Source organism: Hevea brasiliensis, chromosome 15, assembly GCF_030052815.1.
Source record: "Hevea brasiliensis isolate MT/VB/25A 57/8 chromosome 15, ASM3005281v1, whole genome shotgun sequence".
NCBI lineage: Eukaryota > Viridiplantae > Streptophyta > Magnoliopsida > Malpighiales > Euphorbiaceae > Hevea > Hevea brasiliensis.
The window spans coordinates 65,558,522-65,582,983 of record NC_079507.1 but is presented as its reverse complement, the minus strand read 5'-3'; the positions used below and the strand labels follow the sequence as shown (position 1 = coordinate 65,582,983).

The following is a 24,462-nucleotide window of genomic DNA, read 5'->3' as shown; positions in this document are numbered from 1 at the left end:
CTAAATTCATTTTAGTGCATTTTCTCTTGTAATTTCTATACTCATCATATACTCTAGCAAATGCAAGTTCAAGTTCTTCTATATTAGGAGAATCATAAGAATTTACCTCATTGTCACTTTCTTCTTCCTTTTGTGAACTCTCGACTTTTTCTTCAAGTGCCATCATACAAAAAAGAGCAGTCTCTTTGTCACTTGATTCATCATTTGAAGATTCTTTACTGTTGCTCCATACTACTTTCATAGCTTTCTTGCTCCTATCTTCTTTTCCTTTCTTCTTTTTGAGTAATGGACATTTGGGCTTGATATGTCCAGGTTTGTGACACTCATAACATACAATTTCTTCTTTTGAATCTCTGAAGTGTTTATCCTTGGGAGTATACTTTTTCAAGAATTTTCTTGTATTTGCTTCCTCCCTTCTTGAAAGCTCTTTTGAATTTTCTTGCAAGCATAGCCATTTCATCATCATCATCACTTGAAGCATTTGAGTTGTCACTTGAGTCAACTTTGAATGCAACTCCTTTCTTCTTATCTTCATCCTTGTTTGACTTGAGAGCAATGATTTTCTTCTTCTTTTGCTCATTTTCAACTTCATCTTTCTTATATACCATCTCATGTGTAATGAGAGAGCCAATGAGTTCATCATAGGTGAAAGTTTTAAAATCTTTGGTATCTTGGATAACTGTAGTCTTTGCTTCCCAAGATTTTGGAAGTGATCTAAGAATTTTCTTCACAAGTTCAGCTTCCTCAAATCTTTTACCAAGCGCTTTGAGAAGATTTACAAGATCAGTAAACCTTGTACTCATATCCGCAATTGATTCTCCTGGCCTCATTTCAAACAGCTCATAATCTCAAATAAGAAGGTTTGCTTTGGACTCTTTGACGACATCAGTTCCTTCATAAGTGACTTCAAGCTTATCCCAAATTTCCTTAGCAGATTGATATCCTGAAACACGATTGTATTCATTAAGGTCAAGTAAGCAATGCAAAATATTAATAGCTTTAGCATTTATAGAAATTTTCTTCCAATCATTGTCATCATATTCATCTTCATGTTTTGGAACTTTTGTAGTTCTTGGACCATTCTTTTGAGGAACATGTGGACCATTCTTAATAATTCTCCATGCATCAATATCTACAGATTGTATGAAATTTCTCATTCTTACTTTCCAAATGAATAATTAATGCCATTGAAGAGTGGTGGTCTAGTGATTGAGTAGCCTTCAGCTAATGGTGCGGGTATACTGGCAGTATTACTAGATGACCTAACCATTATGGATCACTCTAAGGTTGTAACACCCTAAGCAAGAGAGACAAGCTCTGATACCAATTTGTTGTCCCAAAAGAGTCCAAGAGGGGGGTGAATTGGACTTTAACAATTTTTCGGCCCTTGCTTGTAGCCTAATGAAAAATTGTGGTTTTGTTCAACTAGATGCTTTTCTATACAAAATGATAGTGATATGTGTTTCAACAATGAGTTCCTAAGTTGCAATTCAAGCCTCAATCAATGTATATGGCAATATCTAACAAAATATGCATCATACAATATACAACTAATTTCTCATGTCACTCAATATATTCTCAAGTCTGTCAATTCAATCTATTTAACCAACATTCAATATCATGTATAACAAGAAAAAAATTTAAATTGCACAAGAGTAAGGAGATCAAGGTTAGAGAGATCAAACACAATGATTTTTATAGTGGTTCGGCTTAACTAGCCCACATCCACTCTCTCAAAGAACCCTCTTTGAGTCTTCTCTCTACTATTTGCTCTTTTGAAGGCAAGAGACCAAAAGCCCTTTACAACTTTTCAACACCAAGCTTTTACCAAGGTAGCTTGAAACCTTCACAAGTGCTATCACAAGCACTTTCTCTGTAACACCCCAAAATTTTATTATTTATGAGTATTTTTGGTATTTTAATTTTATTTAAATTTTAGGAATTTTTTTGAGATTTTTCGGATTTTAAAAAATCGGGTTCGATTTTCCGAAAATATAAACTTTGATGATTTTTAAAAATTAATTTAAAGACCACGTGGCAAAACTAAAAATATATTTGGAGTCTACGTATTTTTCTGAGTTTTATGGAATTTTTTCGAAATTTTTGGACCTCGTTTTCGGTCCCGAGGCAGAGTAAAAATTCAAAATTTTGTATTTCGAATCGAACCGGCCGAATCGAACCGGACCGGATCGGACCGGTCGAATCGGACCGGTCTCTTCTCTTTTTCTTCCTCCCGCGCGCGACGTTCCCTCCCCTCTTCTCTCTCTCGTTTCTCTCTCCTCTCCACCCCCAGCCGCCGGCCAGCCAGCCGGCCGGCCGCCGCCCACACGGCCGGAAAAACGCGCGCGAAGCCTCCCCCCCCTGCGCGCGCCGTTTCAGCTTCCCCGGCCAAATCCGGCCGATCCGGCCACCGATTGGACCGGGTCTTGTGTCCAAAATCATCTACTCGGCGAGAGCTTTCCATAGACACCAAGAACGCCGAAATCCATCGAGCGGATTGTCCGATTTTTGCTCGGGAAGATTTTAGCCCATTTCGACTTTTGGGCTAGATTTCTCGAAAACCGTGAATCCCACGAGAAAACCGAGGCCACCGACGCTCCATTCACGAGAGCTTCGCAACGACATAAATTTTGAATTTTTCGACACCGCTTTTCGGTGGGTCCCACGGAACCGCGATATTTTCGAGCATTAAATGAGCTTAGAAAATTCTGATATATTTATGTACTATACCGCGTGTTATGGGTTTCGTGCAGGTATCCTCGATTCGCGGAAATTCGGCGATTGATCGATCGCAAATTTCGCCGCACAAACCCGTTACGTAAAAGTCTCCGAATTGGGCGAGGTTTTGGCTAGCCCCATTGTCGACGCCCTCGCGTTCAAGTCGGAATCGGAAAAGGTAAACCCGAACCTTGTTTTTTCGTAATTTTCTAGTGCTTAAATAGGATTAAAAAATCCATAAAATATTCTTGGTAGCTTAGAAAATTACGATTCTTTTTGCAATAGCTTAGTAATATTGCTAACGACCCATCAAGGCAAAGTTTTATAATTTTTAGAGCTTGTTTGGCGGTTTTGCAAAAATGATCAATAATAAGGACTAAATTGAAATTTTGCGTATTGTGATGGATGATCGATTTGATGGGCCAGGAGGGCTGTGTGATATGATTGACTGTGGATATATGGATTGTGAGTATAGAAGTGTGTTTTGAACCCTTTTGCGAGTTGGGTAGGTCCTAGGTATAGAGGAGACTCTGCCGGATTTTCGCACGACTTAGGGCGTAATTGGTCTTTTCTTTGTTTGTATTGAGTCGATTGTATTAAATAATTGTAATATAATTGTCGTGTGAGCCGAGACGACCTTCTTCCTCCGCCCACCGCCTCGGTGACCATCGTCAAGTGCAGTGAGTAAAATATTAATGTTAATTGTAATTTCGATATTATTATATGTTCAGCCTGCCCATGCATCACTTATATGCATATATTTATGTAGTTAAACTCTAGGCACGATTTATGATGCATTGATAACTGTTAAAGTGCCATGATGTTGTTGTGGTAATTTGGAGGCGGTGTGTGTGCGTTGGCGTCGTGTGATGTGGTGTGGACTATGGATAGGGCGGGTAGTCACGGCTTGAGTTCTTCTGGGACCCGATCCTTCGAGGGTAGTCACGGCTTGAGTTCTTATGGGACCCTCGATTTGGTTTATTAAGCGAAAGTCCGCTTGAGTTCTTCACGCACGAGTTGGATTTAAGAGAGTCAGATAGGATCAGCTCCCATATGTTATGATTGATGCTACAGGGTGCGTAAGTGCTCCAAATTACCTTTTTGATGCTATGATGTGAATTTATTGCTGATGTTGCATTTCATTCCACAGGTTGCATGAGTTTTAGATAGTTATAGAGATTATGGTTAAAATTGATATTTTACTCTCTGAGTCGAACGCTCACTCCTGTTCAACAATTTTTACAGGCCACAGGAGGATATTTTGTTTTGGGTTAACCTGCTTTTCTACCTCGCAGGTTGTTTATCAATATTTGTGTAATTTTAATTACTCCTAGAATTTCCGCATGTGTTAGAAGTATTTATTTGATTATGGTCTGTAATATTATTATCATGTTGGACCTGTAAACGTATAATGATATGCATGTTTGATGGATTGGATGAGGGAGCTGAGCTCCCATTTATTTTTATGAGGATATGAGTATGTGGAGGGTGAGCTGAGCTCCCCAATTGAGTATTTATTATGTTTACAGGTCGGGTGAGTCGAAAACTCCCCGTTGGAAAGTCCATTTTATGGCCGGACTCTGTCCGTTTATTTTCTTGATATTGGGCCCAAATGGGCCTTAGAGTTGGGTTAATGAACAGTTAGGCTTACTACGGGCCTCGGGGCTTTAGGTGGCCTGTGTCCTAGTGCTTGGTCCGGCCCATAGGTTGGGTCGTGACAAATGTGGTATCGTGAGCTTAGGCTCCAGTTCTTAGGGAATGTTGTCTATAGTGTTGGGAGGAGTCTACTAGGAGTCACATGCGGAAATATAGGGTCCACATTCGTCTTGCATTGTCATCTTTGCTTCTAGTTTCTGCTTTATATATTGTGTGTAAACATGAGTCTATAGAGTTATGTAATGTGCAGTTTTGAATTTTGTGGGCTAATGCTGCTGAATTTCAGGAAAATGCGTAGAAGCGGAGAGCGCCATGCACTAGAGCGGATGTGCTGACGAGGTGTCGACAGATGAGGCGCCTGCCCCAAGGAGACGGGGTAGGAGGCCTAGAGCTGCTCAAGTAGAGGAGCAGCCACCCCCGATCTGAGATCGATCCTTTATGGCACAGGTCCCATGGACCCCATGGCCTTACTCTAGCTGGGTTCTGAGAACCATCGACATGATGGCGCGATATGGTCCACCCTCCACAGCAGTGATGAGTCCACGCACCAAGAGAAGAACCTTACAAAGCAGATCATCAATTTTAAGAAGTTGGTGCACGGTACTTATGATGTGTCGACGATGCATATCGGTTTTGGATTCTGATGCGGCAGAGAAGCAGTCTGATTGGTGATAGAAGGCGATAGAGTGTATGCGGATGTCATGAGGCCTATGCCTAGACAATGGATGAATGACTACGTGTTACCGGATGGAGGGTTTGACATGGGCTCGCTTTGTGGAACTTTTATCAATCGGTTTGTGCGAAAGCTTCGAGATCGAAGCGGTGGGCCTTTGAGGCCTTAAGACAGAATGGCGTGCAGAGACAAATATGCTACAATTTCGAATTGAGCAGATATGCCCCTACAGTGATATCTCAGAGACTATGAAGGTGAAAAGATTCCTAAAGGGGCTTGACGGGAGGTATGCGAACACAGCCATGATGTCCGATCGATCTTTTGATGTGGTGGTTGATCGAGCGACAGATTGAGATTAGTTATCTTTGTGGATGACAGGTAGAGCAAAGAAAAACAGAGCGGAGGGTTCTTCAGGTGTTCCCCACATGGGTACTACGGATAGTGGTGGCCAAACTACTTACAGAGGAAGAAGCAGGAATAAGAAGAGTGGTTTTAGACAAAAATCCCGAGGGTTCGGACTGAGTGCGGATCCAAAGAAGGTAACAGCTCAGGTACGCAGCTCGGCTGGTTCAGGATCCTCCTTGGCACCTTGTGCACAGTGTGGAAGAGGACATTCAGGACCTTGTTTGATGGGATCAGGAGTATGCTTTAGGTGTGGCCAACCAGGTCACTTTGCTAGAGAATGCCCTGTTTTTAGTGAGCCACAGATGGGGTCACAGGGTTCTGTTGCAAATGTTCCTCGCCAATCGTATCCGGGTACTTCCAACATGGCGATCGATTCAGGCCACAGGCCGAGGACAAGGGGGACGTGGATTTGGAGGCGGTCGAGGTAGAAGTCGATGTCGAGTTACGCCACTCATGGTAGGGTCAAGCTCGGGTTTTCACCCCGACCCACCAGATGCTCAAGCTTCAAATGCGGTTGTGGCGGTATTCTTAGTACATTCTTATGAGGCTCGTGTTTTGATAGATCCGAGTGCTACGCACTCATTTGTCTCCCCTGTGTTTGCCATGAGGTTGGGTAGAAACCCTACAACTTTAGAGTGCCTTTTGTCAGTAGCTATCCCACTTAGCGACAACATAGATGTAGATATGATTTTTCCGGGTAGTCCAGTAGTAGTGGATGGAAAGATCCTCCCAGCAGACTTGGTTCCTCTACTAGTAATGGATTTTGATGTAATCCTGGGGATGGATTGGTTGTCAACTCACTATGCCACTTTAGACTGCAGGAACAAAAAGGTGTATTTCCACATACCTGGTGTGGAAGAGTTTAGCTTTGATGGTGACAGGAGCGTGGCTCCATATAATTTGGTGTCAGCAATTAGTGCTAGAAAAATGTTGAGGCGTGGATGCCAAGGGTATTTGGCATTAGTGAGAGATACATCTGTAGAAGGTGTCAGCATGGAAAATGTTCCTGTTGTCAGAGAATTCATGGATGTCTTCCCTGAGGAGCTTCCAGGGTTGCCACCAGGAAGGGAAATAGAGTTTTGCATTGATGTTGTGCCGGGTACAAACCCCATATCGATGCCACCTTACAGGATGGCACCAGCAGAATTGAAAGAGCTGAAGGAGCAACTACAGGAGCTTTTAGACAAGGGTTTTATACGTCCGAGCACTTCACCTTGGGGCGCTCCTATTTTATTTGTGAGAAAGAAGGATGGGTCATTGAGGTTGTGTATCGACTACCGACAGCTGAACAAGGTCACCGTGAAGAACAAATATCCACTTCCTCGGATCGATGATTTGTTTGATCAGCTCCAAGGGGCTAGATTCTTTTCCAAAATAGACCTGCGATCAGGCTACCATCAATTGAGAATCAGGAATGAGGACGTGTCCAAAACAGCTTTCAGGACAAGATATGGTCATTATGAGTTCTTGGTGATGTCTTTTGGACTCACTAATGCACCAGCAGCCTTCATGGACTTGATTAACAGGGTGTTCAAGCCATTTTTGGACCGTTTTGTCATCGTATTCATAAATGACATTTTGGTATACTCTCAGACCGAGGAAGAACACGTGTGGCACTTGAGGATGGTGTTGTAGACGTTGAGGGAGCACCAGCTATATGCCAAATTTTCAAAATGTGAATTTTGGCTAGAAAGCATCTCATTCTTGGGACACGTGGTTTCTAGTGTCGGCATTCAAGTGGATCCCAAGAAAATTGAAGTCAGAATCGATTGGCTTAGGCCTACAACAGTCACTGAGGTGCGAAGTTTTCTGGGTTTAGCTGGCTACTATAGGCGTTTTGTGCAAGATTTCTCCAGGATAGCGGCTCCCCTAACTAAGTTAACCAGGAAGAATGTTCCATTCATTTGGACAAATGACTGTGAGAAGAGTTTCCAGAAGCTTAAGGAGTGTCTAACTACTGCCCCTGTGTTGACACTACCTGTGAGTGGTGAAGGATACACCGTGTATTGTGACGCCTCCAGAGTTGGCCTAGAGTGTGTTTTGAAGCAGAATGGAAAGGTAGTGGCTTATGCTTCAAGGCAGCTGAAGAGGCATGAGCAGAACTACCCCACCTATGATTTGGAAATGGCGGCTGTAGTCTTTGCACTTAAAATCTGGAGACACTACCTGTATGGTGAAGTGTGCGAGATATACACCGACCACAAGAGTTTGAAGTACATCTTCCAGCAGAGGGATTTAAACTTGAGACAGAGGAGATGGATGGAGCTTCTGAAAGACTATGATTGCACTATCCAGTACCACCCTGGGAAGGCCAATGTTGTGGCAGATGCTTTGAGCAGAAAATCTTCTGGCATTTTGGCGCACATTTCAGCAGAGAAGAGACCGTTGATTCAGGAAGTACATGAGTTGATGGATCAAGGTTTAATCCTAGATCTTTCAGATGAGGGGGTATTGTTGGCTCATTTTTCAGTGAGGCCAGACTTGAGGGACAGAGTTAGAGTTTCCCAACATAGAGACCAATAATTGATGAAGATTATAGAAAGAGTACAGCAAGGTGAAGGTGGTGAGTTTGGATTTGCCAATGATGGCGCCCTAGTGCATGGTTCGAGGATATGTGTGCCCAATGTAGACAACCTCAGGAATGAAATCATGCGAGAGGCACACTACACACTGTACAGTATCCACCCAGGTTCCACCAAAATGTACCATGATGTGAAAGATAGCTACTGGTGGAATGGCATGAAGAGAGACATAGCAGACTTTGTGTCCAAGTGCTTGACTTGTCAGAAGGTGAAGTTTGAACACCAGAGACCGTCAGGGAAGCTGCAAGAGCTCCCTATCCCAGAATGGAAGTGGGAAATGATCACTATGGATTTTGTGACTGGGTTGCCTCGTACCACGTGAGGATATGATTCGATATGGGTAATTGTAGACCGCTTGACCAAATCAACTCACTTCTTGCCTGTGAAGACTACATATTCTGTGGCACAGTACGCCCGGCTCTACATTCTAGAAATAGTCAGATTGCATGGAGTTCCGGCTTCCATAATATCTGAGGGCCCCGCCACTTTTCGGTTTTGGAGAAAGTTCCGGGAGGCACTTGGCACACGGTTGAACTTCAAGATGACCTTCCACCCTCGAGCAGACGGACAAATTGAAAGGACAATCCAAACATCGAAGACATGCTTCGCATGAGTGTCTTGGATTTTGGAGGTCAATGGGATGAGCAACTAGCTTTGGTGGAGTTTGCCTACAACAACGATTACCACTCCAAAGATAGGGATGGCACCTATGAGGCACTATATGGAAGAAAGTGTAGGTCTCCTCTGTGTTGGACAGAAAGGGGGGAAGCGAAGGTGCATGATGTAGACCTAGTGCAGTACACTTAGGAGGTAGTTCCTTTAATCGAGAACGATCGAGGATAGCTTTCGATGATGTAAGAGTTATGCGGACCCAGACGGAGGGATGTGGAGTTTGCGATGGCGACTATGTATTCTGAAGGTTTCTCCAATGAAGGAGTCATGAGATTTGGAAAGAAGGGCAAGTTGGCACCTCGGTATATTGGACCTTTTGAGGTTCTCGATAGAGTTGGAGCGATTGCCTACCGGTTGGAGCTACCACCCAACCTTTCTCACGTTCATCCGTGTTTCACATCTCCATGCTCAGAAATACATTCCGATCCTTCTCATGTCATGTAGGATGTGATAGAGCTAAAAGAAAACTTGACATTTGAGGAGCAACTGTAGCCATAGTGGACTACCAAGTAAGGCGACTAAGATCCAAACAGATCCCTATGGTTAAGGTTTTGTGGAGGAGTCGATCGGTGGAAGAGTGCACTGGGAGTCGAGCGGGACATGCGTAGCAAGTACCCTTACTTGTTCAATGTATAATCATGTACTTTATTACGCCTTGTGTAAAAATTCGAGGGCGAATTTTTACGTAAGGGGAAGAATGTAACACCCCAAAATTTTATTATTTATGAGTATTTTTGGTATTTTAATTTTATTTAAATTTTAGGAATTTTTTTGAGATTTTTCGGATTTTAAAAAATCGGGTTCGATTTTCCGAATGATTTTTAAAAATTAATTTAAAGACCACGTGGCAAAACTAAAAATATATTTGGAGTCTACGTATTTTTCTGAGTTTTATGGAATTTTTGAAATTTTTGGACCTCGTTTTCCCGAGGCGAGTAAAAATTCAAATTTTGTATTTCGAATCAAACCGGCCGAATGAATCGACGGACGGATCGGGCCGTCTCTTCTCTTTTCTTCCTCCGCGCGACGTTCCTCCCCTCTTCTCTCTGGTTTCTCTCTCCTCTCCACCACTGCGGCCAGCCCGGCCAGCCAGCCAGAGTGACCCGCGCGCCACCACCCGTCCCGCCGCCCACAATGGAAACGCGGCAAGCCTCCCTGCGCTGCCGTTAGCTTCCCGCCAACCGGCCGATCCGCCACCGATTGGACCGGGTCTTGTGTCCAAAATCATCTACTCGGCGAGAGCTTTCCGTAGACACCAAGAACGCCGAAATCCATCGAGCGGATTGTCCGATTTTTGCTCGGGAAGATTTTAGCCCATTTCGACTTTTGGGCTAGATTTCTCGAAAACCGTGAATCCCACGAGAAAACCGAGGCCACCAGCACGCTCCATTCGTCGAGAGCTTCGCAACGACATAAATTTTGAATTTTTCCGACACCGTTTTTCGGTGGGTCCCACGAAACTTCGCAGTGTATTTTCGAGCATTAAATGAGCTTAGAAAATTCTGAAAAATTTATGTACTAACCCCCGTGTTATGGGCTTCGTGTAGGTATCCTCGATTCGCGGAAATTCGACAGTTGATCGGGTCTGCAAATTTCGGGCCAGACAAACCCGTTACCAGAAAAGTCTCCGAATTGGGCCGAGGTTTTGGCTAGCCCCCCATTGTCAGACGCCCCGAGCGCGTTCCCGAAGTCGGAATCGGCAAAGGTAAACCCGAACCTTGTTTTTTCGTAATTTTCTAGTGCTTAAATAGGATTAAAAAATCCATAAAATATTCGTGGTAGCTTAGAAAATTACGATTCTTTTTGCAATAGCTTAGTAATATTGCTAAGGACCGCGGGGCAAAGTTTTATAATTTTTAGAGCTTGTTTGGGCAGTTTTTGCAAAAATGATCAATAATAAGGACTAAATTGAAATTTTGCGTATTGTGATGGATGACTGATTTGATGGGCCCAGGAGGGGCTGTGTGATATGATTGAACTGTGGATATATGGATTGTGAGTATAGAAGTGTGTTTTGAACCCTTTTGTAGGTTGGGTAGGTCCTAGGTATAGGGAGACTCACGGATTTTCGGCACGACTTAGGACGTAATTGGTCTTTTTCTTTGTTTGTATTGAGTCAGATTGTATTAAATAATTGTAATATAATTGTCAGGTGAGCCGGGACAGCCTTCTTCCTCCGCCCAGCCGCCTCAGTGACCATCGTCAAGTCTGTGAGTAAAATATTAATTTTAATTGTAATTTCGATATTATTATATGTTCAGCCTGCCCATGCATCACTTATATGCATATATTTATGTAGTTAAACTCTAGGCACGATTTATGATGCATTGATAACTGTTAAAGTGCCATGATGTTGTTGTGGTAATTTGGAGCAGTGTGTGTGCGTTGGCGTGCGTGTGATGTGGTGTGGACTATGGATAGGACGGGTAGTCACGGCTTGAGTTCTTCGCTGGGACCCGATCCTTCGAGGGGTAGTCACGGCTTGAGTTCTTCGCTGGGACCCTCGATTTGGTTTATTAAGCGAAAGTCCGGCTTGAGTTCTTCGCTGGCACCAGGTTGGATTTAAGAGAGCTGTATAGGGGATCAGCTCCCATATGTTATGATTGATGCTACAGGGTGCGTGAGTGCTCCAAATTACCTTTTTGATGCTATGATGTGAATTTATTGCTGATGTTGCATTTCATTCCACAGGTTGCATGAGTTTTAGATAGTTATAGAGATTATGGTTAAAATTGATATTTTACTCTCTGAGTCGAACGCTCACTCCTGTTCAAAAATTTTTACAGGCCACAGGAAGATATTTTGTTTTGGGTTAACCTGCTTTTCTACCTCGCAGGTTGTTTATCAATATTTGTGTAATTTTAATTACTCCTAGAATTTCCGCATGTGTTAGAAGTATTTATTTGATTATGGTCTGTAATATTATTATCATGTTGGACCTGTAAACGTATAATGATATGCATGTTTGATGGATTGGATGAGGGAGCTGAGCTCCCATTTATTTTTATGAGGATATGAGTATGTGGAGGGTGAGCTGAGCTCCCCAATTGAGTATTTATTATGTTTACAGGTCGGGTGAGTCGAAAACTCCCCGTTGAAAAGTCCATTTTATGGCCGGACTCTGTCCGTTTGTTTTCTTGATATTGGGCCCAAATGGGCCTTAGAGTTGGGTTAATGAACAGTTAGGCTTACTACGGGCCTCGGGGGCTTTAGGCTGGCCCAGGTCCTAGTGCCGGTCCGGCCCATAGGTTGGGTCGTGACATTCTCTCTCAAGCTTCAATAGGTGCTTGTACAACCTCTCTTAAATGCAACTCAATGTTGTGACACTCACTCTTACTCAATACAAATCAAACTATAAAGAAGAGATGAGTTTATTTGTCAATGGTAGCTCAAAATCTTTAAAGCTCTTGAATGAAAGCAATAAATGAAAAATCAAAGTTGGAGTTCAAATGTAAGCTTTCATCAAGTGTAAATGAAGTAAATAAGGTGTATTTATAGTCCCAAATCATTTTAGACCGTTTGAAACCCTTTTGGAACGTTATACACACTGCCCAAGACAAGATGGCCGTTATTTTGTCCTTTTGTGTGAAGTTGAGCAGCTCTGATCAATTAGCAAACTAATGAAATTTTAGGAGCAGTCAGTAAACTGGTTAGTAAACTAACGTTTTAGTAAACTCATTAGCAAACTAAAAAATTTAGCAAACCAGTTAGCAAACTAAGTCAACAGCTACATGTCTCAACTTGCAATGTAAAATGATTTAGACCTTAAAAAATATTTCAATAGTAGTGTCCAAGATCATGATGAGAAAAAGTAATCAGAAAATAAAATTTCATTTTTGAGCTCCATTTGACTAAATTCTTATCCATTCTTTTTACAAAATACCTAAGACTCAATCTCTAATACTATGCCTTTCATACCTTTTCTTTGAGTCTTGGCTTCCATAGTCTTGTTCTTTTCTCATTTTGGATTTGTCTTGAAATGCCTTTGAGTATCATTTCTCCTTAGATATAACTTTAAAGGTTCTTTAGCAATAAGACAAAGAATCTACACATCACTTTAAAGTTGGGTTAGATAGATTCCCTTTTAGTTTTGTTATCATCAAAATCAATACTTATTTTGAGCTACACGGGGTTAACAATGCCCTTCAATATTTGACCAAATCCGAACAAAATAGATCAACCAAATATTTCTCATGCAGCAATTCCATAGGAAAAAGTATAAAAAAAATAACTAGGGATGTCTTTTTAATGCTGCTATACCATCTAAAACCAAACTGCGATAAAAGGGTATTTCTCAGTTGTCAATTCTGCAAAAGACCCATGCAAAAACTACAATTTTCTTCTTGAATTCATCTCCCATTTTAGAGAAAGAATATAAAAATTAGTCAACACATGATAACAGATTCCAAATTTCATTCAAAATCCCATTTCTCTTGTAACTCAAATTAGAAAATCATACTCATTGGTGACAATAAGCGTTCAAACATTGTTACATAAAGAAACCTTTCTATGAAACTTCAAATCCAAGAAGATTTCATCAAATTTTAGAGTCACAAATAGATACAACACTGTATCCAACAATTCAGGATAAGAAACTTAAAATGATGAAAAACTTCGTGCGCCAGATTATTCAAGAACTGAAAGAAGATGATGGCTCGCCTTCCCTGCGCAAGTTGAATAGCAATCCAGAAAATTTGTTCGATGAAATTAGAATGGGAATTTTTAGGGTTTTTGTGGTGTGACCTCCAAAAGTGTGGGGGAAACCAGTGAATTAGAAAATGATTGGAGTTGGAGGGAACTGGCTTGAAGATCAATAATGGGTTCGAATGTTGTGTTAGGCCCAAAGCTCTTGGGGTTTTCTAGGGCACAGAAAACCTGAATCGGATGATGAAGGGATTAGCATGTATATCAATTTTAATAATTTAATAAAATCATATTATTTTTGAACTATTTATAGAATTAATTCATTTGGCACTATTATTAATTTTATTGTATTATTATTCAAGGAGAGGAGAGGAAGAAGTCGTAATTTAAAATCCTTATATTATATATACAAGATTAGTGCTCAATTATTGAATTAATTAATTAATGAGAAAAAAAATCTACTTAAAAATATATCCCATAAAGTCATCATGCTCTTTTATATGAGTATATAATTATCTAGCTCATGTTTGCTTTAAAATTAAAGGGCGTTTTTTATTGCAATGACATATCATGGATTTTTTATTTTTATTATTTAAAATTTATCCTTTTATTTAAAATATATATATATGTGCGCGCGCGTTAGTTACAGTAAAATTACTGATTATAAAAAAAATATTTTCTTTATATGTTAGAAAAATTAAGAAATATATTTAGTTATATTGATTATTGAATTCGTCTTTAGAATATGAAATTTTTGAATTTTAAATCTTAATAAAATTAAATAAATAAAAATAAACAAAAATAAAGAAATGTAATGTTTGTTAGATTAAAAGGATGTTTGGTTTAGTTAACTTTTTGACTTAAAATATATTTTTTATCTTACTAGTCAAATTAAAAATAAGTAATTAAATATATGATAAAATTACTTAAAAATAATTTTTAAATAGTTTAAGAGGATATTTGACTTGCAACTTATTTTTAACTTTGGACTTAAAATATATTTTTTAATTTATAAGTTAATTTAAAAATAATTAATTATTTAATAAAATTAGTTAAAATTAACTTTTAAATAATTTAAGTATTTGATTAAAATATGCTTAAAAATAACTTAATTTATTAAAATAAAAAAAATGATATATATGATTGTTAAAATGAGGATAGTATTGATATTTTAAAAAATTACTAGGATAATATTGTCTTTTACTTAGTTAAAACTTAAAAGAAGTAGGTGTACCTTATTTATGACTTTCGACTTATTTTAAATAGTTTTTTAACTTATAAGCTAAACTAAATGCTAATTTAACTTATGATTTTTTACTTATAAGTAAGTTTGACTGATTTATAAGTCAAACTAAACACCCTCTAAATGTTTTGTTAAAAATTGCTTAAAATAATTTAATTTATTAAAATTACCAAAATAATATGTAATTAAATATTGTAATTTTTAAAATGAGAATATTGTTGATATTTTTAAAAATCATTAAGATAATACATTCTTTTACTTGGTCAAAAAGTAATTTTAAAATAGATAGATAAGTTATAAGTAAAGTATTTTTACTTATAAATTCTGAATTATTTTAAGCAGTTTTTTCTTGTAACTTATAAGTTAAATTAAACATATTAATATGCTTATTATTTTCTACTTATAAATAGATTTGACTAACTTATAAACTAAACTAAACTAAACACCCTCTAAATTTCTTTTGATGTGCTAGAAATTAACATTGCTAATTACATGGGCTATAAGCAAACAGAACTTTTACAAAATATTAATTAGTATAGGTAGCAATTCAAAAAAACAAAAAACTATATATAAAGTATAGGTAGATATTTAACTTAAATTTAAGACTTCAACCCAACTAAACTTTGAATTTTATTTTATTTTTTGACATGGGGGGTCAGAGGTAATTGCAACAAACTGATTAGTTATCACCAACGAGGAAGAAGCTTTATAACGGATTATGAGCTAATTGCCTAATTCCAAATTCCTTGAATGTTGGTTCATCGCCCTCTCTAAGCCTTCTTTTGCCTATAGAAGTTACTTCTGACATCAATTATGGAAATAAAAATTTAATTTAATATTTTCCAGCTCTACATTTATTCCAAATTGCTTCTCTTTGCATCTTTGGGTTAGGCACCAGGAATTGAAATTTGATTAACCATGAAGCTAGAATTTGATTACTTTCAAAAGAAACTACAATAATTTGGCTTGAAATCCTTTTTTTTTTTTTTTTGTTGCGGGGGAGGGGGTGTCCTCTCGCGGCCTGCGCGGGGCAAGGAAGGAGAGTGGAAACTCAAGACTGTTCAATTAAAAGATGCAATTAACCTGTTTACCACCAAGCTCCGCTTACAAGTGCAATTTGAAACCTACTTTTGCTTATCATTGAATGGCAGAATGTGTCCTGAATGATGTTCAATTTCCTGCCAGCGATTTTGAAGAACAGAGGACAGTCTCTTTTGAGGGAGTAAATTTGCACTATGAAGGCATCAGTAGTCACCTCTGGCTTCCCTTCCACAGAAAGCATTGGCATATGCAAAAGAGAACCAATTGAGCTCATGTTCATGCTTCAAATATAAGCTGAAATTTAGATTAAATCACAAGCTTAAAAAACTGTTTTAAAAATAAAAACAGAAATCAGTTTCAGAAGTATGTCTACCTGGAGAATTCTATACATAGCATAAGCAGATGGTGAGTTCTGGCATCAATTGGGGCTTGTTTCTTTTCTCCTTTCTTCTATCATTAATTAAAGAGAAGTATGAAGATCTTAATCAGCAGTTCCATGTTTGTCATCGTTCTAGCCTTCATTTCAGGTTTTATACAAGCAAATGCAGCAACAAAATATTTCTGGTGCAGCAACGCAAAAACCAAATGTAACACCCCCAACTTTTGAGAAAATATTAAATATAGTTATTATTAGAAATAGAAATAAAAATTATAAAGTTTTAGGGAGAAAAAATTAATTTGACCTTGGAGTTGAAAGAAAAATTTTAGAAGTTTTGGGGTGGAAAATAGGATTTTTGAAAAGTTGAAGAACCAAAATGAAATTTGGTTAAAAAAGTGGACAACAGGCCACGTGATTCCTCCAGCAGGCTCTATATATATTAAAAAAAAAAGAAGAAAAGAATGGGAAGAAGAATCGGGAAAGAGGAAGAAAGGGGGAGAAAGGAAAAGAAATAAAGAACGTAAGAAGGAGAAGAAGAGAAGGGAAGAGGGAGAAAGATGGCTAAACTTTTTTGAGTTTCTCTAGCAAGAAAGAATTCCAACAAGGAGAAAAGAAGGATTATGGTCTAAGATACAAGAAATTAAAAAGAGAGCAATGGAGAAAAAGGTGAATAGTGGCAGAAACAAAGTTGAGCAGGGTAGCAGTTTTATCTTCCATCCAGGTGAGTTTGGTTCATCTTTCATCGTTGATTTCTGGATATATTTAAGACTATATGTGTAGAAGTTATGGTTAAAATTTAATAATTTTTCAACGGTTTTGATTTGGAAAAATAAATTGTTGAACACAGGCTATCTGCAATTAGAAATTTTGAATTTTGGCTACTGAAATTTGAAGAAAATAAATAGTTAGCATATTTAGAAAATTATGAAATTTGGTACAAATAATCTTTAGGATGTTGAGGCTATTGTGTAAAAATTTGGTGAATTTTAGACTTGTGATTTATGAGATATAAATTATTTTGTATGAGTTGTCTGATTAAGAATGATTTCTGAAAAATTCAGAATTTGAAGGGTTGGATAAATATATTGATATCTCATGATGTAGAGATAATTTGATACTAAAATTTTTACTAATGTTGTATAGGGATATCTTGAATATATGGTTAAAATTTAGGATTTATCTGACTATTAGATCATTATATATAAATTTGAATATACAAGCTGCTAGATTGGGTATTAATAGTTTGGTTAATTTGAATAAGTGATTTTGATGGAACTAAAATTATTTCGAGATGAGATAGTGTGTTTATTGAATTTTTATGTGATTGTGGAATATTTTTGAGAAAGAATTATATATATTTAGATGGATTTTTGGTGTTATGGATATATTATAGGACATTTTTTATTGAGATTTGAGTAGGAAGTGCTGAGAATAATATTTATATGGAGATACGAGTGAGGAATTATTAGGTGCAACCAGTGCACATACACTTTCTCTCACAATCATGTGGGACCAACTCCCTATATAACAGGAAGGACCCACTTTCTGTGAGAGAATGAACACTACTTTTTAGTGCTCCTGGTGTACCTAATAATTAGCTGATACAAGTTGGGAATATGTATATGTTGATATAATTTTTGAATTGTGAATTTGAGTTTGTGACAGAGAGTTTAGTTTAATTTTAAGAGGAAATGCTGTCGAATTTTTATTAGATATTTAATATGAAAAATGAAGCTTGTAGTTGATTTTGATTATTAAATTGTTATGGTCTAGGAGAAGCTTTTGAATTATGATTTATATAGATGGAAAAGTGACTTATGTGAGTTGATATCTTGCAATACAAGTGAGTGGTATTTTACAATATATAGCATGAATTTGCTTCTTAATTGATTCTTATTCTTTCAAAAGTTGTGATTTACTTCTGATATCATTTGCTATATTCTGATAATTTGATTTTTTATTTTGATTCAATTTGACTCTATTATATAATTTTTCATTATTATTCAAATCTTATTTCATGCATATTAGCAAGTCCAGAAAGAGAGTTAAGAGATTATGAGAATTGAGGTGGTAATGAGATTAGTAATACATTATGAAGCGATAACAGCAAAATTTAGCAAATATAATATTTTAGAAATATAAGAAATATTATGAGATTATGGATTATGTCATGACCCAACCTATAGGCCGGACTGGCACTAGGACCTGAGCCAGCTTAAAGCCCCCGAGGCCCGTAGTAAGCCTAACTATTCACTTAACCCAACTCTAAGGCCCATTTTGGCCCAATTTCAAGAAATCAACCGGACGGAGTCCGGCCATAAAGTGGACCTTTCAACGGGGAGTTTTTGACTCACCCGACCTGTAAACAAAATATATCATCACTTGGGGAGCTCAGCTCACCCTCCACATACTCAAATCAACATAAAGATAAATGGAAGCTCAGCTTCCTCATCCAGTCCATCAAACATGCATATAATAATTTTACAGGTCCACATAACAATTATATTACAGACCCGAAATCAAATAAATACTTCTAACACATGCGGAAATTCTAGGAGTAAATAAAATTACACAAATATTGACAAACAACATGCGAAGGAGAAAAGCAGGTTAACCACAATAAAATCCTCCTGTAGCCTGAAAAAAAATATTAAACAGGAGTGAGCGTTCGACTCAGAGAGTAAAATATCAATTTTAACCATAATCTCTATAACTATCTAAAACTAATGCACCCTGTAGAGTGAAATGCAACATCAACAACATTTTCACATCATAACATCAAAAGGTAATTTGGAGCACTCACACACCCAGTGATATCAATCATAATATATGGGAGCTGATCCCCTATACAGCTCTCTTAAATCCAACCTGGTGCCAGCGAAGAACTCAAGCCGGACTTTCGCTTAATAAACCAAATCGGGGGTCCCAGCGAAGAACTCAAGCCGTGACTACCCCCCGAAGGATCGGGCCCCAGCGAAGATCTCAAGCCGTGACTACCCGTCCTATCCATAGTCCACACCACATCACACGCACGCCAACGCACGCACACCGCCTCAAATTACCACAAAGAACATACATGGCACTTTCACGCTTATGAATGCAACATAAATCATGCACAAGTTTATCTACATAGATTTATGCTTATATGTGATGCATGGGCATGCTTGAACATATAATAATAGTGAAATTAAATTAATATTTTACTCACGCACTTGACAACGGTCACCGTGGCGGCCGGGCGGAGGAAGAAGGTCATCGGCTCACCTGACAATTACATTACAATTATTTAATACACATGACTCAAAACAATCAAGAAAAGACCAAATACGTCCTAAGTCGTACCGAAAATCCGGCAGAGTCTCCCCTATACCTAGGACCTACCCAACCTGCAAAATGGCTCAAAACATACTTATATATTCACAATCCATATATCCACAACTCAATCACATCACACAGCCCCTCCCCATCAAATCGCCCATCAAATCACCATCCATCACAATATGTAAATTTTCAATTTAGCCCTTATAATTGATCATTTTTGCAAAAACTACCCAAACAAGCTCTAAAAATTCTAAAACTTTGTCCATGGTCCTTAGCAATATTACTAGGTTATTGCAAAAAGAATCATAATTTTTCGAGCTACCACGAATATTTTATGAATTTTTAATCCTATTTAAGCACTAGAAAATTAGAAAAAAAGCAAGGTTCAGTTTACCTTTGCCGATTCCGACTTCGAACGCTGGATGTTTGACAATGGGGGTAGCCAAAACCTCGGTCCAATTCGAGACTTTCCTAAGAAGTCGGTCACCGCCCCGAAATTTGCAAACCAGTCAATCGTCGAATTTCCGCAAATTGAGGATACCTACAGAAGCCACAACACGGTTAGTACATAAATTTTGAATTTTCTAAGCTCATTTAATGCCTCGGAAAAAACACCGTTCGTCAGAGGACCCAAAAACTGTCGGGAAAAATTCAAATTTATGTCGCCAAGCTCTCGACGAGTGGAGCGCTCGTACTCTCGGTTTCTCGGGATTCACGGTTATGCATAATCTAGCCCGAAAGTCAAAATGGGCTGAAATTTCCCGCAAAAATTGGACAAACCGCTCGATGGATTCGGCGTTCTTGGTGTCTATGGAAAGAAGCTCTCGACGAGTAAATGATTTTACGCAAGACAGGATTGGTAGCAGACGCTGGATTTTGGCCAGAAGTCGAAATGTCGCGAGAGAGGAGTTTATGCGCATTTTTCTCGGCCGTTGCGTGGCCAGTGGAAGGAGGGTGACGCCACGCACCATGAGTTGGGGTGGCGGGAGGTATCGGTGGCCGGTCGAGGAGAGGAGAGAGAAAATGGGAGAAAGAGAGAAGGGGAGGAGATGCGCGCGAGGAAGAAAAGGGGAGGTAGCTGGTCCGATCCGGTCCGCCGATTATCAGTTCGATTCGAATACAAAATTTTGAATTTTTATCACTGACCAAAACGAGGTCCAAAAATTCAAAAATTTGTAAAACTCTAAAAATTGTAGACTCTAAATATATTTTTAATTTTGCCACGTGGTCTTTAAATTAATTTTTAAAAATCATCAAAGTTTATATTTTCAGAAAATCGAACCCGATTTTTAAAATCCGAAAAATCTCAAAAAAATTCCTAAAATTTAAATAAAATTAAAATATCAAAAATGCTCATAAAATAATAAAATTCAAAATTTTGGGGTGTTACATTCTTTCCCCCTTACAGAAAATTCGTCCTCGAATTTTACACAAGGCAGAATAAAGCACATGATTATACATTAAACAGATAAGGGTACTTGCTACGCATGTCCCGTTCTGACTCCCAGGTGCACTCTTCCACTGACTGGCTCCTCTACTAGACCTTAACCATAGGGATCTGTTTGGATCTTAGCTGTCTCACTTGGTAGTCCACTATGGCTACAAGTTGCTCCTCAAATGTCAAGTTCTCTTTTAGCTCTATTACATCTGATTGTAGTACATGAGAAGGATCTGGAATGTATTTCCTGAGCATGGAGATGTGAAATACGGGATGAACGTGTGAAAGGTTGGTTGGTAGCTCCAACCGCAGGCAACCGCTCCAACTCTATCTCAGAACCTCAAAGGTTCAAAAGGTTCGAGTACCAAGGTGCCAACTTGCCATTCTTTCCAAATCTCATGACTCCTTCATTGGAGAAACTTCAGAATACATAGTCGCCATCGCAAACTCCACATCCCTCCGTCGGGTCCGCATAACTCTTCCGCCAAAAGTCAGCTCAATCGCTCTCGATTTCAATCGTGAAGTGGAACCATCGTGAAGGTCTACACTAGCACATCATGCACCTTCGCTTCTCCCATTTCCGCCCAACATAGAGGAGACCTGCACTTTCTTCCATATAGTGCCTCATAGGGTGCCATCCTATGCCGAATGGTAATCGTTGTTGTAAACTCCACCAAAGCTAGTGATCATCCCATTGACCTCCAAAATCCAAAACACTCATGCGGCATGTCTTTCCCAGTTTGGATTGTCCTTTCGACTATCCGTGCCTCAGGTGGAAGGCGTCTTCAAGTTCAATCAGGTGCCAAGTGCCTCCCGCAACTTTCTCCAAAACCGAGAAGTGAATCAGCCCTTTGTCGATATTATTGAAGCCGGAACTCCATGCAATTTGACTATTTCTCGAATGTAGTCAGCTGCCGTAGAATATGTAGTCTTCGCACAGAAGTGAGCCGATTTGGTTAAGCGGTCTACAATTACCCATATGGAATCATATCCTCACGTGGTACGAGGCAAACCTACCACAAAATCCATAGTGATCATTTCCCACTTCCATTCTCGGGATAGGAGCTCCTGCAGCCTTCCTGCACGGTCTCCGTGTTCAAACTTCACCTTCGACAAGTCAAGCACTTGGACACAAAGTCCGCTATGTCTCTCTTCATGCCATTCCACCAATAGCTATTCTTCATATCATGGTACATCTTGGTGGAGCCCGTGACCATGCAGGTATAGTGTGCCTCTTGCATGATTTCATTTCTGAGATTGTCCACATCGGGCACACATATCCTAGAACCTTGCATAAGGGCGCCATCATTGGCAAACTCGAACTCACCACCTTCACCTTGCTGTACTCTTTCTATGATCTTCATCAATTGTTGGTCTCTGTGCTGGAAAACTCTAACTCGCCCCGCAAGTCCGCCTCACCAAAAATGAGCCAACAATACCCTCATCCGAAAGATCTAGGATTAAACCTTGATCCATCAACTCATGTATCTCCCGAATTAACGGTCTCTTCTTTGAAATGCGCCAAACCGCGTAAGATTTTCTCGCTCAAAGCATCTGCTACTACATTGGCCTTCCCTGTGGTGGTACCGATGGTGCAATCATAGTCTTTCGTAGCTCCATCCATCTCCTCTCTCAAGTTTAAATCCCTCTGTTGGAAGATGTACTTCAAACTCTTGTGGTCGGTGTATATCTCGCACACTTCACCATACTGTAATGTCTCCATTTTTAGTGCAAAGACCACAATCGCCATTTCCAAATCATGGGTGGGGTAGTTCTGCTCATGCCTCTTCAGCTGTCTTGAAGCATAAGCCACTACTTTTCCATTCTGCATCAAAACACACCCTAGGCCAACTCTGGAAGCATCACAGTACACGGTGTATCCTTCACCACTCATAGGTAGTGTCAACACAGGGGCAGTGGTTAGACACTCCTTAAGCTTCTGGAAGCTCTTCTCACAGTCATCTGTCCAAATGAATGGAACATTCTTCCGAGTTAACTTAGTTAGGGAGCCGCTATCCGAAAAATCTTGCACAAAACGCCTATAGTAGCCACTAGACCTGTAAAACTTCGCACCTCGTTGGATCGTTGTAGGCCTAAGCCAATCGGGCCATGCCTTCAATTTTCTTGGGATCCACTTGAATGTCATCACTAGAAACCACGTGTCCCAAGAATGAGATGCTTTCTAGCCAAAATTCACATTTTGAAAATTTGGCATATAGCTGGTGCTTCCTCAAAGTCTGCAACACCATTCTCAAGTGCCACACGTGTTCTTCCTCGGTCCGAGAGTATACCAAAATGTCATCTATGAATACGATGACAAAACGGTCCAAAAATGGCTTGAACACCCGGTTCATCAAGTCCATGAAGGCTACTGGTGCATTAGTGAGTCCAAAAGACATCACCAAGAACTCATAATGACCATATCTTGTCCTGAATGCCGTTTTGGACACGTCCTCATTCCTGATTCTCAACTGATGGTAGCCTAATCACAGATCTATCTTGGAAAAGAATCTAGCCCCTTGAAGCTGATCAAACAGATCATCGATCCGAGGAAGTGGATACTTGTTCTTTACAGTCACCTTATTCAGCTGTCTGTATTCAATACACAACCTCAATGACCCATCCTTCTTTCTCACGAATAGAACAGGAGTGCCCCAAGGTGAAGTGCTCGAACGTATGAAACCTTTGTCCAACAGCTCCTGTAGTTGCTCCTTTAACTCTTTCAATTTTGCTGGGGCCATCCTGTAAGGTGGCATGGATATGGGGTTTGTACCCGGAACAACATCAATGCAGAACTCTATTCCCCTTTCTGGTGGCAACCCTGGAAGCTCTTCAGGGAAGACATCCATGAATTCTCTGACAACAGGAACATTTTCTATGTTGACACCTTCTACAGAGGTATCTCTCACCAATGCCAAATACCCTTGGCATCCACGCCTCAACATTTTTCTAGCACTAATTGACACCTGTTATATGGAGCCACGCTCCCGTCACCATCAAAGCTAAACTCTTCCACATCTGTATGTGGAAATACACCTTTGTTCCGCAGCCTAAGGTGGCATAATGAGTTGCCAACCAGTCCATTCCCAAAATTACATCAAAATCCATTACTGGTAGAGGAACCAAGTCTGCTGGGAGGATCTTTCCATCCACCACTACTGGGCTACCCGGAAAAACCATATCTACATCTATATTGTTACTAAGTGGGGTAGCTACCGACAAAGGACATTCTAAGGTTGTAGGGTTTCTAGCCAACCTCATGGCAAACACAGGGGAGACAAATGAGTGCGTAGCACCCGGATCTATTAAAACACGAGCCTCAATAGCATTTGAAGCTTGAGCATCCGGTGGGTCGGGTGCATTTGGTCAGAAAACCCAGCTTGACCTCACCCCGAGTGGCGTAACCCCGACATCGACTTCTACCTCTATCCGACCGCTCCAAATCCACGTTCCTCTTATCCTCGCCTGGCCACTAAACCGATCGTCCGCCATGCTGGAAGCACCGGATACAATCGCGAGGAACATTTGCAACACCTGTGACCCCATCTCAGGCTCATCAACACGGGGCATTCTCTAGCAAAGTGACCGTTGGCCACACCAAGCATACTCAACCCATCAAACAAGGTCCCGAATGTCCTCTTTCCACACTGTGCACAAGGTGCTAAGGAAGATCTGAACCGCACTCTAACT

At 39.7% G+C, this 24,462-nt stretch overlaps 1 long non-coding RNA gene across 2 annotated transcripts; it reads left to right on the top strand.

Annotated features, from left to right (window-relative positions):
* The first annotated feature begins 9,904 nt into the window (after positions 1-9,904).
* On the top strand, positions 9,905-11,963 carry LOC131173865 (uncharacterized). Of its 2 annotated transcripts, XR_009144177.1 has the most exons (4): positions 9,905-10,175; positions 10,254-10,411; positions 10,859-10,916; positions 11,493-11,963. It is a non-coding gene; the product is annotated as an uncharacterized LOC131173865 (long non-coding RNA). The 2 variants fall into 2 exon arrangements; XR_009144176.1 differs by lacking the exon at positions 11,493-11,963 and having other exon boundaries at positions 10,859-11,491.
* Positions 11,964-24,462: the final 12,499 nt, after the last annotated feature.